Below are 16,880 nucleotides of genomic sequence, written 5' to 3'. Positions count from 1 at the left end.
CTGTAAGGTGACTGCCTATATTATACAGTGGGGCAAATAAGTAGTCAACCACTAATTGCGCAAGTTCTCCCACTTGAAAATATTAGAGAGGCCTGTAATTGTCAACACTGGTAAACCTCAACCATGAGACAGAATGTGGGAAAAAAAACAAAATCACATTGTTTGATTTTTAAAGAATTTATTTGCAAATCATGGTGGAAAATAAGTATTTGGTCAATACCAAAAGTTCATCTCAATACTTTGTTATGTACCCTTTGTTGGCAATAACTGAGGCCAAACACTTTCTGTAACTCTTCACAAGCTTTTCACACACTGTTGCTGGTATTTTGGACCATTCCTCCATGCAGATCTCCTCTAGAGCAGTGATGTGTCATTGGGCAACACGGACTTTCAACTCCCTCCACAGATTTTCTATGGGGTTGAGATCTGGAGACTGGCTAGGCCACTCCAGGGCCTTGAAATGCTTCTTACAAAGCCACTCCTTTGTTGCCCTGGCTGTATGTTTGGGATCATTGTCATGCTGAAAGACCCAGCCACGTCTCATCTTCAATGCCCTTGCTGATGGAAGGAGATTTTCACTCAAAATCTCTCGATACATGGCCCCATTCATTCTTTCCTTTCTACACATCAGTCGTTCTGGTCCCTTTGCAGAAAAACAGCCTCAAAGCATGATGTTTCCACCTCCATGCTTCACAGTGGGTATGGTGTTCTTCGGATGCACTTCAGTATTCTTTCTCCTTCAAACACGAGAACCTGTGTTTCTACCAAAAAGTTCTATTTTGGTTTCATCTGACCATAACACATTCTCCCAGTCCTCTTCTGGATCATCCAAATGCTCTCTAGCGAACCGCAGACGGGCCTGGACGTGTACTGGCTTCAGCAGGGGGACACGTCTGGCAGTGCAGGATTTGAGCCCCTGGCGGCGCATCGTGTTATTGATAGTAGCCTTTGTTACTGTGGTCCCAGCTCTCTGTAGGTCATTCACTAGGTCCCCCCGTGTGGTTCTGGGATTTTTGCTCACCGTTCTTGTTATCATTTTGACGCCACGGGGTGAGATCTTGCATGGAGCCCCAGATCGAGGGAGATTATCAGTGGTTCTTGTATGTCTTCCATTTTCTAATAATTGCTCCCACAGTTGATTTCTCTACACGAAGTGTTTTACCTATTGCAGATTCAGTCTTCCCAGTCTGATGCAGGTCTACAATTTTGTCTCTGGTGTCCTTCAACAGCTCTTTGGTCTTGGCCATAGTGGAGTTTGGAGTGTGACTGACTGAGCTTGTGGACAGGTGTCTTTTATACCGATAATGAGTTAAAACAGGTGCCATTAATACAGGTAACGAGTAGAGCCTCGTTAGACGTCGTAAGACTTCGTTAGAAGTTAGACCTCTTTGACAGCCAGAATTCTTGTTTGCTTGTAGGTGACCAAATACTTATTTTCCACTCTAATTTGGAAATAAATTCTTTAAAAATCAAACAATGTGATTTTCAGTTTTTTTTTCCACATTCTGTCTCTCATGGTTGAGGTTTACCCATGTTGACAATTACAGGCCTCTCTAATCGTTTCAAGTAGGACAGCGGTGTCCAAACTATTCCACATAGGGCCGCAGCGGGTGCTGGATTTCATTCCTACCAAACAAGACGACATCTTTTCACCAATCTGGTGTCTCACAAGTGTAATCAGTTGATTGCAGTCAGGTACTGCTTGTTTTAGCACAAACTTCATTGGTTAAACTCTCTGTGCTGGATTGGTAGGAACAAAAACCAGGACCCACAGCGGCCCTTGAGGACAGGTTTGGACACCCATGAAGTAGGAGAACTATCACAATTGGTGGTTGACTAAATACTTATTTGCCCCACTGTATTTAATATTCGTCCAACCATCCAAACAAGCCGATACCTTCTTGTGATGGAAATTGTTGTTTGTGTGCGCTTTTTGCCTACAGCGTTTACGATTTTCCAAATCCTGTTATAAGTGAGGAACAAGTAGCCATGATTCATTCTTTTGTTCCCAATTATATTCTGGGGATAGTTTTGCTTCATCTTGCACAGGCTGTCTTGAATACCTGCATGTTACAATGAAACTCTCAAAATTTGACATCTGAAGTCAGAAAGTCTTTTCATTCATTTCCATTTTCAATGTATTCGACCATTTGACCGTTATTGTTCACTTTCAATTCAGAACTGTAGCACACAGGAACAACCAGACAAGTTGTAGCATTTTATGCACTGCGGCTATCATTCAACCTCACCCAATACTTCAAAAAGGAAAAAAAATGTAAACGTGAAAGAAAAAAATGACTTTGGATTGCCTTTGATGCTTTCATGTGGGCTTGGTAGCCAGCCAGGTGGGACGCCGCTGAATCGCTGCGCGCCAACAAAAACAAAAGAAGGACTTTTTCATGAAGAGTCTCTTTCATAAAGATGCCAAGCCAAGTTTTGGCGCAACAATACCTCCTGCAGGGTGAACATGCATGCATGGAAGCGCTACATAATCCCTCCTTTCTTGCACTGAATCCAATTAAAGCGCTATCGTATCTATTGAGCACGCGCGTGTCCCGGCACGTCGTACTCCGCCGAGGTCTTATCTCCATTCTCGCAGCAAGTGGTGGCAAAAGGGGCCACGTTTAATTAACTGTTACTGGCTCGGGAGGTTACGAGCTGACGGGTTTGTCTCGCGCTACGCTCGGCCTTGAGCAGCTGTGTTTTTAATTATCGGCCGCTTTTTCAAGCCGCCAGCAGTGACGTTATCGCGACGGGAGAAAATGGGATTTACCGGCTGGACGCTGATGGAAATTATCAACCGAACAAGGCCTCAAAAACCGCTCGACAGCAACGGAAACGTATCTGTATTTTCATGACAGACGAATTCATTGGCTGCCATTGCTGATATTAGAAGTCCAATCTATTTGAACTGGTGGGGCTATCAGCAGTGTTGTCACTGATTACTTGAAAAAGTAATTTAATTACTGATTACGTCTCAAAAAAGTAATCTACCGTAAATTTCACACAATAAGGTGCACTTGACTATAAGCCGCCACCCACCAAATTTGACACATTTGTTCATAGATAAGCCGCACTGGACTATAAGCCGCAGCTGTCCTCACTTTATTAGAAAGTGTCTGTCATAAGACCAAATGAACCACCATAAAGCTTTGAACCGAGTGGCTGCAGAGCTTCATTTGGCCATCACTGCTCCCATGGGGGAGAGTGTCAGCCTCTGCTGCCACCTGCTGTCAACACTGTTGTTGTCCAACATGCCTCCTAGTATGCATTGCAGCACTACAGATATAAATAACAATCAAAATTCATGTTCTGTACTAATTATTTCTACATTTACTGTTCCAGTTTCATTAATTGCTAGTTATGGTATTTGGTAACACTTTATTTGACAGTGGCACCATAAGACTGTTATAAGACAGTCATAATTATTGATATGACACTGTCATGTGTTTTAATGAATGCTTTTAACAGATTTAGTGTTATGCGGCAAATTATCTCACTTTTGAATGGATGTAAAAGATCCAAGCTGGACATAAATAGAGTTTGTGACATAATTTGCCGGATAAAACTTGATGACAGCTTTCATAATTATTCAGTAATGCCCATGTCATTTTATAAGTATGACAGTCTTATGACAATCTTATGACACCACTACAATTAAGGTTTTATCTATTAACCCAAATAAAAAAATAAAAAAATAAGCTGCACTGGACTATAAGCCACAGGGTTCAAAATGAAGGAAAAAAGCAGCTTATCGTCCGAAAATTACAGTACTTACTTTATTGATTACTTCATTATCAAAGGAACTAAGTTACTTTAAAAGTAATGTATCGTTACTTTTTACCCATTTTTCTCCCTTTGCTGCCTCAACATAAGAATGCCAACAGAAAAACGTCATCGCAAGTGATTGACTTTACGATAATGAAGTTTAAAGGTGAAAATTTGAATTTTTCACATAAGGCTTAACCTTTGCGTTAACGGCGGTTTATTTAGTCGAAGGAGTTGATTTCAACCACCATTGATTTGCACTAGATCAGCCACTCCGGAGCCCTGAAATAAAAAAATAACTGACAAACTGCACGGAATTTGTTAAAAAATTCTGAACTTCGCGTGAATGCGCGCGCACAACCCGGAAGTACGCCGTACACACACGTGGTCAATTTGGCCTCAAAACTAGAGGAATTCCAAAAAATCGATTATTACATGCATCGCGATTCAACATGTGACGATTCGATTACGATTCATAAAGGCTCAAAAACGATGTTTTTCCCTCATAACATTATGACAGCCACTCGTAGCGGAACGAAATTCAAGACACGTCTGCCGCCCGGACACCGTTAATGGACGCACGCACAACTTTATGATGGATGCTCCCGGTTACTGGGAGAGAAATTTACTCCTTTTTAAAAGACTGGAAAATAAATTTGTGTATGAGACAGGCAGGCAGGAACAGAAGCGCGAACCGGCGCGCTTTTCTGCGCACGTTAGTTTTTTATAGCGAGAGGGAAAGAAAGATCGTTTGTTGCTCCTCGTCTTTCAGATGTCCAGCTGTGGTTTCAAGTCATGTCAATTGAAAAATGTCCTGAGTGTGTTGCTAAGACCCGTGTGTGTCTATAAGAGTGAGTGAGTACACAAACCCTCTTGTATTGTTTAGCCTTTATTGTTGTTGTTTTTGAGGTTTTAATAGTTAGCACAGAGCGCTAAGCTAATTAGCTAATTCGTTAACGTGTATTTCATATGCAGAACGTGTAAAACCATGATTAGGTAAAGCAGTAACACTACAAACATGCAAAATAGTACAGAAATCTGTGAACAAAAAGTATATTGGTTAAAAGAAGGCTTATTTCTAAAGACACTTTGTTTCCAGAAAATGTGGAATTCATTCCACCTGTGTAAATTTTATTGTATTGTTGAGTGAAATAAGTACTCCTTTTAAAATGGTTAATGTTTTTGCACTTTGTTGTAAAAATAAATATATGAAAAAGCAGTTTAAAGGCAGCTTTTTGTTGTATGGGCATGTTTCCATCGTCCCTGTTGAGTCATTAGAATATTTTAAATAAATAATGAACAAAAATTTGTTTGTCTACTTTATTAATTAGTAATATACGATGCATCGATAATAATGATGATCGTGATAACCGTGATCATCGTCAATACCGTAATCATCGTTCAAGAATCGAATCGTAGCACCCTGAATCGTAATTGAATCGAATCGAATCGAATCGTGGCGTGCCTAAGATGGCACACCCCTGCACAAAATGTGGCGGCAGCTAAGCACTTTACACTCAATTGGACTTACAACACATCCCAAAGATGCTAAACGAACATGCTTCCTCACGGCATAAATATGCAACACGAATATGATGCAAGCAATACTGGCCGACTTGGAGTGACGACTATCCGCCGTTGCAACGGCAAAGCTACGTAACAGCCGCGCATGTAGCGGCTTCAACCTATCGCTGGAACCTTCCGGAATGAAGGAAAAATACTACCGTTCATTCTTGGACGCACACAGATCAACATTCCCTAGCACATCTCAACAGGTGGCTGCACTCTTGTCCAATGTGAACCCCACGTTCGTCACGCCTTTTTTAGTCCCAAAACACTTAACGCGTGTGACTCTAGACCAGGGGTGGGCAAACTATTCCACAAAGGGCCGCAGTGGGTGCGGGTTTTTGTTGCAACCCATTAAGACGACACCTTTTCACCAATCTGCTGTTTTACAAGTGCAATCAGTTAATTGCAGTCAGGTGCTTCTCATTTCTGCTGAAACCTCATTGGTTAAACTATCTGTGCTGGGTCAGTTGGAACAAAGACCAGGACCCACTGCGGCCCTCGAGGACCGGTTTGCCCACCCCTGCGCTAGACCAAAACAGGAAGTAACAGTGAGCGGTTACCATGGAAACGAACCCGTAGTGAGAAGATTGAAACCTTTTTAACATTTTCTATTCGAAATGCTGTCTGTACATGACTACAATAGTCTTCATTCTACATATATTTTGAGGCAATAACTAAATAGTAACGAACAGACACTAAGGAAACTAACTTTAATCAGATTACTGATTTTGAAAAATTAACGCATTAGATTGCTCGTTACTGAAAGAAAGTAATCCGATTACAGTAACACATTACTTAGTAACAAGTTACTGACAGCACTGCCTATTAGTGATCATCCTTGCCAAACCACCCAGTTAAAATGGATTGGACGTCTAATATGATCACAAAAGTTCCCACTAGAACAGTGCCAATCAACTCATTCGCAGCCATTGATTATGATAGGCGTCATCTTTTGCTTCTGTTGTTAACGATAGATGTCAAATTCAATTAAACTTTAAGGATTGGAAGACCCCCAAAACGTACAGGTAGTGACCCAAAAATGCTTTTAAAATCAACAGAAAATGATCAAACATATACAGTAAGTGACCCCAGAATACCCCGAAATGTGCAGGAAGATCCCAAAGATTGCCTTTAAATAATCAGAAAGTCACCCAAGGTCAACAGAAAGTGATCCAAAAACAATAAGAAGTGACCCGGAATTGCCCTAAAATCAACAGGAAATGATTTAAAAAAATGTACGGGAGGTGAACCCGAAACATCCCAAAATGTGCCAGAAGTGAACTAAAGTCAACAAGAAGTGCGACATCAGTACCCTAAAATTATCAAGGAAATAACCGAAAATTAAGTCCTGTCAGTGACAATAGATAACTGGGAGGACTGCCTTTGAATGCTCACATTTGAGTGCCATTGAAAGCGCTAGACGTCCAATTCATTTTGACTGATGAATTTGCATGTCCATCAGTGACAGCCAATGAGTAAACTTAGACACTATTCTACCATCAAATTCTGGCTGTCACAAAATGGAAGCCAAGCACTAGTTTGTTCTGAATGAACCTCCTCACCTCACTTCATCATAGTTTCTTGCCACACGATGGAGCCAAAGAAATCCCAAGTCTGTTCAAACGAGCCCACCTATTGAACAAGATGTCGTAAATGCAACCCTTGAAGTGAAAGTTGACTTTGCTTCATGTTTCCATCAACAGAGGGTCTTTTCACCAGAGCCCCTCGTCATGGGCGTGCACCATGTGACTTGCCAATGACCTCACCTCTGGGGTCTTCTCAAGATCAGAGCTGCGGTCGTTCCCCCGGGGGGTGAATTACCTCAAACATGACTTTTCTTTGACCTACTTACCCACCCTCCGAATCCCCCCACGGTGAGGAAAGTAGAAGCGGCTATTTAGGCAGGAAGTGAGTGCGGATGAATAGGCTGGCGTACAGTGCGGCCATTGTGCTTTGTTCGCACCTTCCATTCACGCTGTTGAACATTAACCTTTCTGCTGGAGCACACATACATGCGTGCACGGGGCAGCGGGGGGTTCTTGGGATGCCCGCCCGCTGTTAAATTGACATGAATGAACATGGTGGGTACGCCATAATCAGCCCTGCTATTGAAAATGCATAATTCCTCAATTAGCAGATGCCAGGTGAGCATATGCTAAACAAATATCAACATTTTCCCATGAACAAAAATGGGTAATAATTATCTCAGTTCAACTGATTTGAACCCTATTGCTGACCAAAACAGCAGCGTGTATTCCAAGGATACTATAAAGAATACTCAACTGCACAAGCGCTAACGGAGTCAATGGAAATTATTACGGATGCGATTGATCAAGGACAGTATTCTGTTGGAATTTTCTTGGATTTGAAAAAAGCATTTGACACAGTAGATCATAATATATTATTTGACAAATTAGAGCGACTGGGAATTAGAGGAATAGCTCTAGACTGGATACGTAGTTATCTATCTAAAAGGCATCAATATGTGACAATTAGGGCTGTCAAACGATTAAAATTTTTAATCGAGTTAATTAATCATAATTAATCGCAATGTAAACCATCTATAAAATATGCCATATTTTTCTGTAAATTATTGTTGGAATGGAAAGATGAGACACAAGATGGATATATACATTCAACATACGGTACATAAGGACTTTATTTGTTTATTATAACAATAAATCAACAAGATGTCATTAACATCATTAACATTCTGTTAAAGCGATCCATGGCTAGAAAGACTTGTAGTTCTTAAAAGAAAAATGTTAGTACAAGTTATAGAAATTTTATATTAAAACCCCTCTTAATGTGTTCCTATATGGTATACTTGGGACGGGTTTCAATAAGCTTCAGCTTCTCCCGTCAGCCCTTTTCTTTTCGGGTTGAATTAACTGTTAACACATATAAATGCTGTATGTTTGGATTTGTCATGCCTGTAGGGAAAATAAATAAATAAATAAATAAAAATCAAGTGCTATTAAACACCCTAAATCTTTTCACAAGTGATGCACAGATACTGTTACCAGTATCAGCACTGATCCAAGATGGCGGCCAGCTACTGCACGCATGCCGCCTTTTAAAAAAAAAAAAAGAAGAGCAATTGTCGCTCTTCCCAAGATGATGATAGATGTCCAATTGTGTGTTTTTTTTAATCATCCTCTGCTGAGAATTCAATTAGTTTATCCACTTCAGAAGGACTGGACGTCTAGTGCTCTTAACGGCAGCCAATGAGGTAAAAAAAATTAAATTTGTTTTTCCTCTGGACAAGATGCGGCTTCCCACCAATTAATTTGTCACTAGTGGAGGCCCGATCCATTTGGACTGAGAGGCTATCAGCCCTCCCACATCAAACGGATGGGACGTCTGGCACTGCCAATGACAGCCAATGAGTTAAACGTTGTCTGACAAAGCCATCATAGCAAAGACTTTACATTCAAGTGATTAATACAAAAGAAAAATATAATTGTGTATTACACCTGGTACCGGTATGTATTGGTATCAGCCGATACCACACAGCAAGATTATGGAATCAGTATCGGGACCCAAAAAATGGCATCAGTACAACCCTATATGATTATTAAAATTCTTGTGATGTACTAGTTTGTACATTTAAATCGCTAAAAATGTCAATAATGGTAGAAATGTGGATTATTAGGTCGATAAACCCATAGAAACAACTGGGAAAAAAATACTGCTTCAGCACCATAAAATTTTCTATAAATGTTTAAAACAGTTTTTATTTCTGTTAAGACAAGGGCGTGAGTTTGCATAGGGACGGTGGGGACATAACAGTGCCATCTTTTAGGGATGGTCAAATCGTCCCCACCAGCTTTAAAGCAATCTCATTTGTATTATACTGTATATTGAGTTCAGTTATATGGGCAGTTTCGATTGTCTTCCCATATGTTGACCGATAGAATTCACCATCCCATTATTTAGTGAATTATTTTCATTATGTTCAGATTTACATTTATCCACCTCCTCCACCTCATTCGAAGAGCAGGGATATTAGAAGTTTTTTTTCAGCCAGCAGCAGCCACTCTAAGTACCGTATTGGCCCGAATATAAGACGGCCCTGTTTATAAGACGACACCCTCTTTTTCAAGACTCAAGTTTGAAAAAAGACTTTTTGAACACCAAATTAATTTTTATACAGAAAATAATTACGGTACATCCAAAACAAATGATTATAACAATATATTTGAGAGAAAAAGCATGTTGTTTTGCCTCATTCAAATCTTAATATCCGAACATTTAAATATGTAAACTAAATTGCAATCATATTCGTAAATGAATGTCTTCTGGTTTTTGAAATGTAAATAAACCAATCTATTGTGATTAAAAAAAACAAAAATTGCAATAACTGCATTAACCATCAAAGTGAAGTCTAACTATAACTGTAGTCTTGAAACAAATCTGAATAAGGAAAAACATTGCAATAAAATAACGCAAACTGTTTAAACTTGAGAGTAGCTGAGATCTGTCATGACAGAACATCGCTTCAATGATATCTGGCGCCATCTAGCGTCATTAATGGGTATATGTCTAGACCGCGAATATAAGACGACCCCCTCTTTTTCAGTCTTATTTCAATGCAAAAAACACCGTCTTATATTCGGGCCAATATGGTACTTTAAAAATACGTCAAAGTTGTGGAGGTGGGGGAAACACCACTACTTTTTCTACTGCAAGTCTGACCTGTATCAGAGTTAGCATAACATTAAACTGTGTGAACTTGATAACCTGCAAAACTAATGCGGTCAGGCCAGACTCCACAAGGAACAACGAAGTCAAGCTAGCCATCCCTCATTTGGATTATTGTTTGCATTATGTGCATTACAGTAATGAACTGCAGTGGCTTCAGAGTGCCAGTTCCTTTATTTATGAACATATGAACATGAATATGGACATGAAATGATATTAAAAAAAAATGTGTGAAATGAAATCACACATCAGAATTTCACGTGAATACATTGGTTCGAGTCTTGGGGTAGTCCAGTATGCCTCAGATGTAGATCGGTCCTTGGACATATCAAATTTTTAAAAATTAATTTTTCCCAAATCACTTTTATATTACAATACTTTAGTTTGAGTCTACGAGTGCTCCAGTGTCCCCCAGAAGTTGATCCATTCTTGGATAGCTCCCCTTTTTTTAATAAAGGGACTTGCACTTCAAAATCTTTCTTTAGTAGTTTTTGAAAACAAAGGTTTGAATCGAATGTTGTATCACCTAAAACAATACACATGAAAGTTAGTATAAGTCAATGCAGATTTACAGTGTAGCAAATAAGTATTTAGTCAACCACTAATTGTGCAAGTTCTCCCACTTGAAAATATTAGAGAGCCCTGTTATTATCAACATGGTTAAACCTCAACCATGACAGACAGAATGTGGAAAAAAAAAACAGAAAATCACATTGTTTGATTTTTAAAGAATTTATTTGCAAATCATGGTGGAAAATAAGTATTTGGTCAATACCAAAAGTTCATCTCAATACTTTGTTATGTACACTTTGTTGGCAATAATGAAGGCCAAGCGTTTTCTGTGACTCTTCACAAGCTTTTCACACACTGTTGCCGGCATTTTGGCCCATTTCTCCATGCGGCTCTCCTCTAGAGCAGTGATGTTTTGGGGCTGCCATTGGGCAACATGGACTTTCAACTCCCTCCACAGATTTTCTATGGGGTTGAGACCTGGAGACTGGCTATGCCACTCCAGGACCTTGAAATGCTTCTTACGAAGCCACTCCTTTGTTGCCCTGGCTGCGTGTTTGGGATCATTATCATGCTGAAAGACCCAGCCACGTCTCATCTTCAATGCCCTTGCTGATGGAAGGAGATTTTCACTCAAAATCTCTCAAAATATGGCCCCATTCATTCTTTCCTTTACAAAGATCAGTCGTCCTGGTCCCTTTGCAGAAAAACAGCCCCAAAGCATGATGTTTCCACCCACACGCTTCACAGTGGGTATGGTGCAATTCAGTATTCTTTTCCCTCCAAACAAGAGAACCTGTGTTTCTACCAAAAAGTTCTATTTTGGTTTCATCTGACCGTAACACATTCTCCCAGTCCTCTTCTGAATTATCCAAACGCTCTCTAGCGAACTGCAGACGGGCCTGGATGTGTACTTTCTTCAGTAGGGGGACACGTCTGGCAGTGCAGGATTTGAGTCCCTGGCGGCGCATTGTGTTACTGATAGTAGCCTTTGTTACTGTGGTCCCAGCTCTCTGTAGGTCATTTACTAGGTCCCCCCGTGTGGTTCTGGGATTTTTGCTACCTGTTCTTGTTATTATTTGGACGTCACGGGGTGAGGAGGGAGTTGAAAGTCCGTGTTGCTCAACGACAGCGCCAAAACATCACTGCTCCAGAGGAGATCTGCATGGAGGAATGGGCCCAAATAACCAGCAACAGTGCGTAAAAAGCTTGTGAAGAGTTACAGAAAACGTTTGGCCTTAGTTATTGCCAACAAAGGGTACATAACAAAGTATTGAGATGAACTTTTGGTATAGACCAAATACTTACTTTCCACTATGATTTGCAAATAAATTCTTTAAAAATCAAACAATGTGATTTTCTGTGTTTTTTTTCCGCCTTCTGTCTCTCATGGTGACCCATGTTGACAATTACAGGCTTCTCTAATATTTTCAAGTGGGAGAACTTGCACAATTAGTGGTTGACTAAATACTTATTTGCCCCCACTGTATTTTTGCATTGATCATTTAGCCTATCATGTAATTAGGTTATTACTTGTGAGAAATGTAGCCCTGACCCCCGTTCAATAATCTGTTTAGTCTTATTTAATGTCCCGTCCCCAGCAAAATGTGTAAATGCAGGTTATGCTGTTATATCGTCCCTCCCAATGTTGAGACCAAACCTTGTGTCAACAAGCAAAACGATATAAATCAGTATTAAGGGTACAATATTTAACAATATAGTTACAATAGTTAGAATTTTCGAAATTCTAGTGAAAATCAGTTAAGTGATTGCGCACCACCAAATCCCCTCACATGTACTCAAAGGTGTTCCTCAAGGAAGGGTTCGAGGTCCATGAGGTTTTCTTGAATAGGTCGAATCGTTCCATTGGTCTTATATCAAGAACAATAAAAGAACTACCTTAAAACTCCTCACCAGTATTTAGCAGCACTTCTCAAAGAAGTGTTCAAGAAAAGTTTTCTAGATAGGGTTGAATTACTCCTTCTCTTAGCAAAACAGTAAAACCAACCCAATTTAGCTTCACCCGCAGACAAGGATAACTGCTTCCTACTGACTGGATTTTGAGGTGTCGTGTAACCCAACAAAGGATGAATTCACTTTTTTACGATTATTTTGTGGTTTGATGCCAACATCTGTTGCCTGTTAGTAGTCCTGCAGGTGCAGTCAATTCCCAGGCCCTGCTTAGCCACTATTTATTGCTTTAAAGCTGTAAGCCGGTTGCCCGTACATGGTTGCAAAAACACATCGGGAATCTATGATAGCATGAAAAATTCATAATTGGACATGTGCGGCCCAGTTGTGCATTTGAGTTCATCTGTCAGGCAAGACGTGGGGACACTTTAGGAATCTAAACCGGAGTGGAAACAAATTAGAATAATCTAATTGAGTAAAATGTAACCAATTAAAAAAAAAGAATGAAAAAAAAGACACTAGAGCCAACTAGCAGACACACACAAAGTAGCAATACAGCACTAAAATGACGGGGTGCGACGAAATAAGGTGCCCTTGTAGTGCAGTGTTATTTTTGGCAGCCCTTTTAATGTTCGTTTTAGTCTTAGAATCTTTTGGACGATAATACTTATTAGTAGAGATGTCCGATCGTCCGATGTCGGGTCCGATCACGTCATTTTCAAAGTATCGGAAGTTGTCTGAAGGTTTAAGAGGAAGCTTGCCATTAGTATTAGCCTAATGCTAACGCGAATGTGAATACTACGCTAATGTTATGAGTTACATTTAGTGTGTGATGATCACTCAGCACAGACCTTTAAAGGCTAACGCAACATTGCATATTCTCTCTGGCAAAGATAAGAAAACAAATCGTAACGTGTGTGCAAGCCTGGAGACTGGAGAGCATCAGCACGTCACATAAGTGACACAATCAGACACTGCTACAATGCAGGCTAACTACACATAAAATGTCACACATTGTGAACATTTGACGGAAACTATTGCTCATTTTCGTCTCGTTGTCGTCTGATCAGATAAAAACTTGCATTAGTCTCGTTATGTTTTAGTCTTCCAAAACACGTTTTTAGCTCGTTCTCTTCTCATCATCGTCATGAAAAAAAGTGTTCGTTGACAAAATATTTTTGTTATATTCATCTTTGACAAAAACAACGCTGATGCAGTGTATTGTGTACTTTTTGAGATCTATTTTCTAACCGCTGGTTGCCCTACGCAAAATGGCCGCCAACTACCTACTGTGTGAAAAAAGTCGCACTTGTCCCCATGATAATAGATGCCCAATCATGTGGCGTCCAATCATCCTTCTGCTGTGAATTTAAATGGGTTTAGTACGAGTAGATGTTGAACCCATTTGAAGTGGGAGGGTGGGAATGGCATGAATGTACGTTTATTCTCTGCAACCTTCCCACTTAAAATGGTTTGGACATCTATCACTGTCAACGGCAGAAAAGGAGTAAAGCAGTGTCTGACCAAGCCATGATAGCAATTAGTTTACAGTCAAGTGAATATGCAGTAATTTATTTATTCATTTTTTAAGTGTATTTTTTTTTCATTGTTACAGCATTGGTACAGTATCGGCATCGGCCGATACCACACAGATGGTTGTTGAAATCGGCATCAGGAGCCAAAAAAAATCAGTGTAACACTATTAAATCTTCTTCTTTTCCTTTCGGCTTAAATACACAAATGTTAAAATAAATTAAAAACAAACTTTGAAGTAAAAAATATAAAAAGGTAAAATGACTAAATCAATAACATACATCAAAATAAACCACAGGGGAAAAAAATTTGATTGTGTAACTAAAGCCTCAAATTCTATGTACAGTGGTGTGAAAAAGTATCTGAACCTTTAGGAATTCCTCGCATTTCTGCATAAAATCACCATCAAAAGTGATCTGATCTTTGTCAAAATCACACAGATGAAAAAAACAGTGTCTGCTTTAACGAAAACCACCCAAACATATATAGGTTTTCATATTTTAATGAGGATAGTATGCAAACAATTGCAGAAGCTGGAAAGATAAGTGAACCTTCACATTTAATATTTTGTGGCGCTCCCTTTGGCAGCAATAACTTCAATCAGACGCTTCCTGTAGCTGCAGATCAGCCTGGCAGATCAATCAGGACTAATCTTGGTCCATTCTTCTCTACAAAACTGCTGTAGTTGAGTCAGATTCCTGGGATGTCTGGCATGAATCGCTGTCTTTAGGTTTTGTCACAGCATCTCTATGGGGTTCAAGTCTGGGCTTTGACTTGGCCACTCCAGAACTTGTATTTTATTCTTCTGAAACCATTCTGAAGATTTACTTCTGTATTTTCGATCATTGTCTTGTTGCAGCATCCATCCTCTTTTTAGCTTCAACTGTCTGACAGTCGGCCTCAGGTTTTCCTGCAAAACATCCTGATAAACTTTTGAATTAATTCTTCCATTAATGATTGCAAGTTGCCCAGGCCCTGAGTAAGCAAATCAGCCCCAAATCATGATGGTTCCTCTACCATGCTTCACGGTGGGGATGAGGTGTTGATGTTGGTGAGCTGTTCCATTTTTCATCCACACATGACGTTGTGTGTTACTCCCAAACAATTCAACTTAGTTTCATCAGTGTTAGGTTTTGCGTTGGTTTTCTCATAGTGTGACTTGTCCCTGTGATTGCCCATTGATTTCACCTGTTGTGCCTCCGAGTGTATCACCTGTTCCTCGTTGTGTCGTTACCCCTCGTCTCTGTGTGTATATAAGCTCCCAGTTTCTTTTCGCTCCTTGTTGCGTCATTGTCTATGTCAATGTCGATGTCGAAGTCCTGTCCAAGCCCTCGTGTATTAGTTCCTCCGATATAGTAAGTTTTGTTTGAACCTTGCATTTTTGATCCCCAGTATTTTTGGTTGTACTTTGTGCTTTTGTTAGTTATTATTAAAACGTTTTTTGAGTTCACTGCCACCTGCCTTGCTGCCTTTTGTTTCCCTGCATTTGGGTCACACCACCTGCCTGCCCGGTTTCCCTGACAATCAGTCCACAAAATATTTTGCCAAAACGTCTGTTGAGTGTCCAAGTGCCTTTTTGCGAACATTAATTGAGCAACAATGTTTTTTTTTTTTTTTTAGACAGCAGTGGCTTCCTCCGTGGAGTCCTCCCATGAACACCATTCTTGGCCATAGTTTTACATATAGCTGATGTGTAACACAGAGATATTGGACATTGCCAGTGATTTCTGTAAGTCTTGAGCGGACACTCTAGGGTTCTTTTTTTACCTCTCCGAGTATTCTGCGCTGAACTCTTGGTATCATCTGTGGTGGACGGCCACTCCTTGGGAGAGAAGCAACAGTGCCAAACTCTCTCCATTAGTAGACAACTTCTCTGACTGTCGACTGATGAACATCCAGACTTTTAGAGATGATTTTGTATCCTTTCCCAGCTTTATATACAAATCAACAATCTTTGATCGCCGGTCTTCAGACATCTCTTTTGACCGAGCCATGATACACATCAGAAATTGCTTCTTATCAAGACTATTCTTACCAGGTGTGTGTTTTATAGTGCGCAGGGCAGCTTTAAACTACTCATCAGTGATTGGGCACACACCTGACTTAAATTGTTTGGTAAAAATTGGTTTTAATTGCTCTTTAAGTGTCCTTAGACAGAGGTCACTAGCTTATTTTCTCCCCTTTTGTCATTGTTTGCATGCCATCCTCATTAAAATATGAAAACCTATAAATGTTTGGGTGGTTTTAGTTCAAGCAGACACTGTTTTTTCATCTGTGTGATATTGACAAAGATCAGATCACATTTGATGGTGATTTTATGCAGAAATATGAGAAATTACAAAAGCTTCAGATACTAATTTTCATACCACTGAATATTGATTGGTTATGTTTGTGTATGAGGCAACATTGTGAAACAGATGACTAATATGTGAAAGAATGTTATGTTAAAACCTTACAATATTTAGAGGACAAATAGGAAAAAAGTAAAACCTAGAATTTTTCTTCCAGTAAGCCATGACAGATTTTCAAGTGACGGTAAAGCCTTGAAGACGTCTCCACGGAGACGACGTTGCTGCTTTAGCTGGACACGGATGAAGCGCGTGCGTCCACAGCTGCCGTCCGATCCGCTTTGAACTGGCATCTGTGAGCGTTCGCATGGCGGGAGAAATTTTTAGCCCTCAGATTTGTGGCTTGGCCGAACTGGAAACGGCAACCATAAGCAGCCGTGAGTAAACTGAACAAAGAAGTCGTGCTGAGAAAAAAATGAGTATAAGATTGTAAGACTGGAGAAGACTTCCAAGTTGCTTATTAAATCGTTGAATTTTTGCGGGTGCAGTTGGGACTGTCAGTTGAAGCTTGATAGTGAAGATTACTGGCAGTAATCG

The 16,880-nt window shown here is 40.0% G+C and overlaps 1 protein-coding gene across 2 annotated transcripts in view; it reads right to left on the bottom strand.

Moving 5' to 3' along the window:
* The window catches only part of pdgfc (platelet derived growth factor c), a 104,291-nt gene that overhangs the window by 45,792 nt on the left and 41,619 nt on the right, over positions 1-16,880 (bottom strand). The gene's annotated exons all lie outside the window — the stretch shown is intronic.

Source organism: Corythoichthys intestinalis, chromosome 11, assembly GCF_030265065.1.
Source record: "Corythoichthys intestinalis isolate RoL2023-P3 chromosome 11, ASM3026506v1, whole genome shotgun sequence".
Lineage (NCBI taxonomy): Eukaryota > Metazoa > Chordata > Actinopteri > Syngnathiformes > Syngnathidae > Corythoichthys > Corythoichthys intestinalis.
Note: the sequence above shows the minus strand (reverse complement) of the source record. Positions and strands in the feature narration are given on the sequence as shown.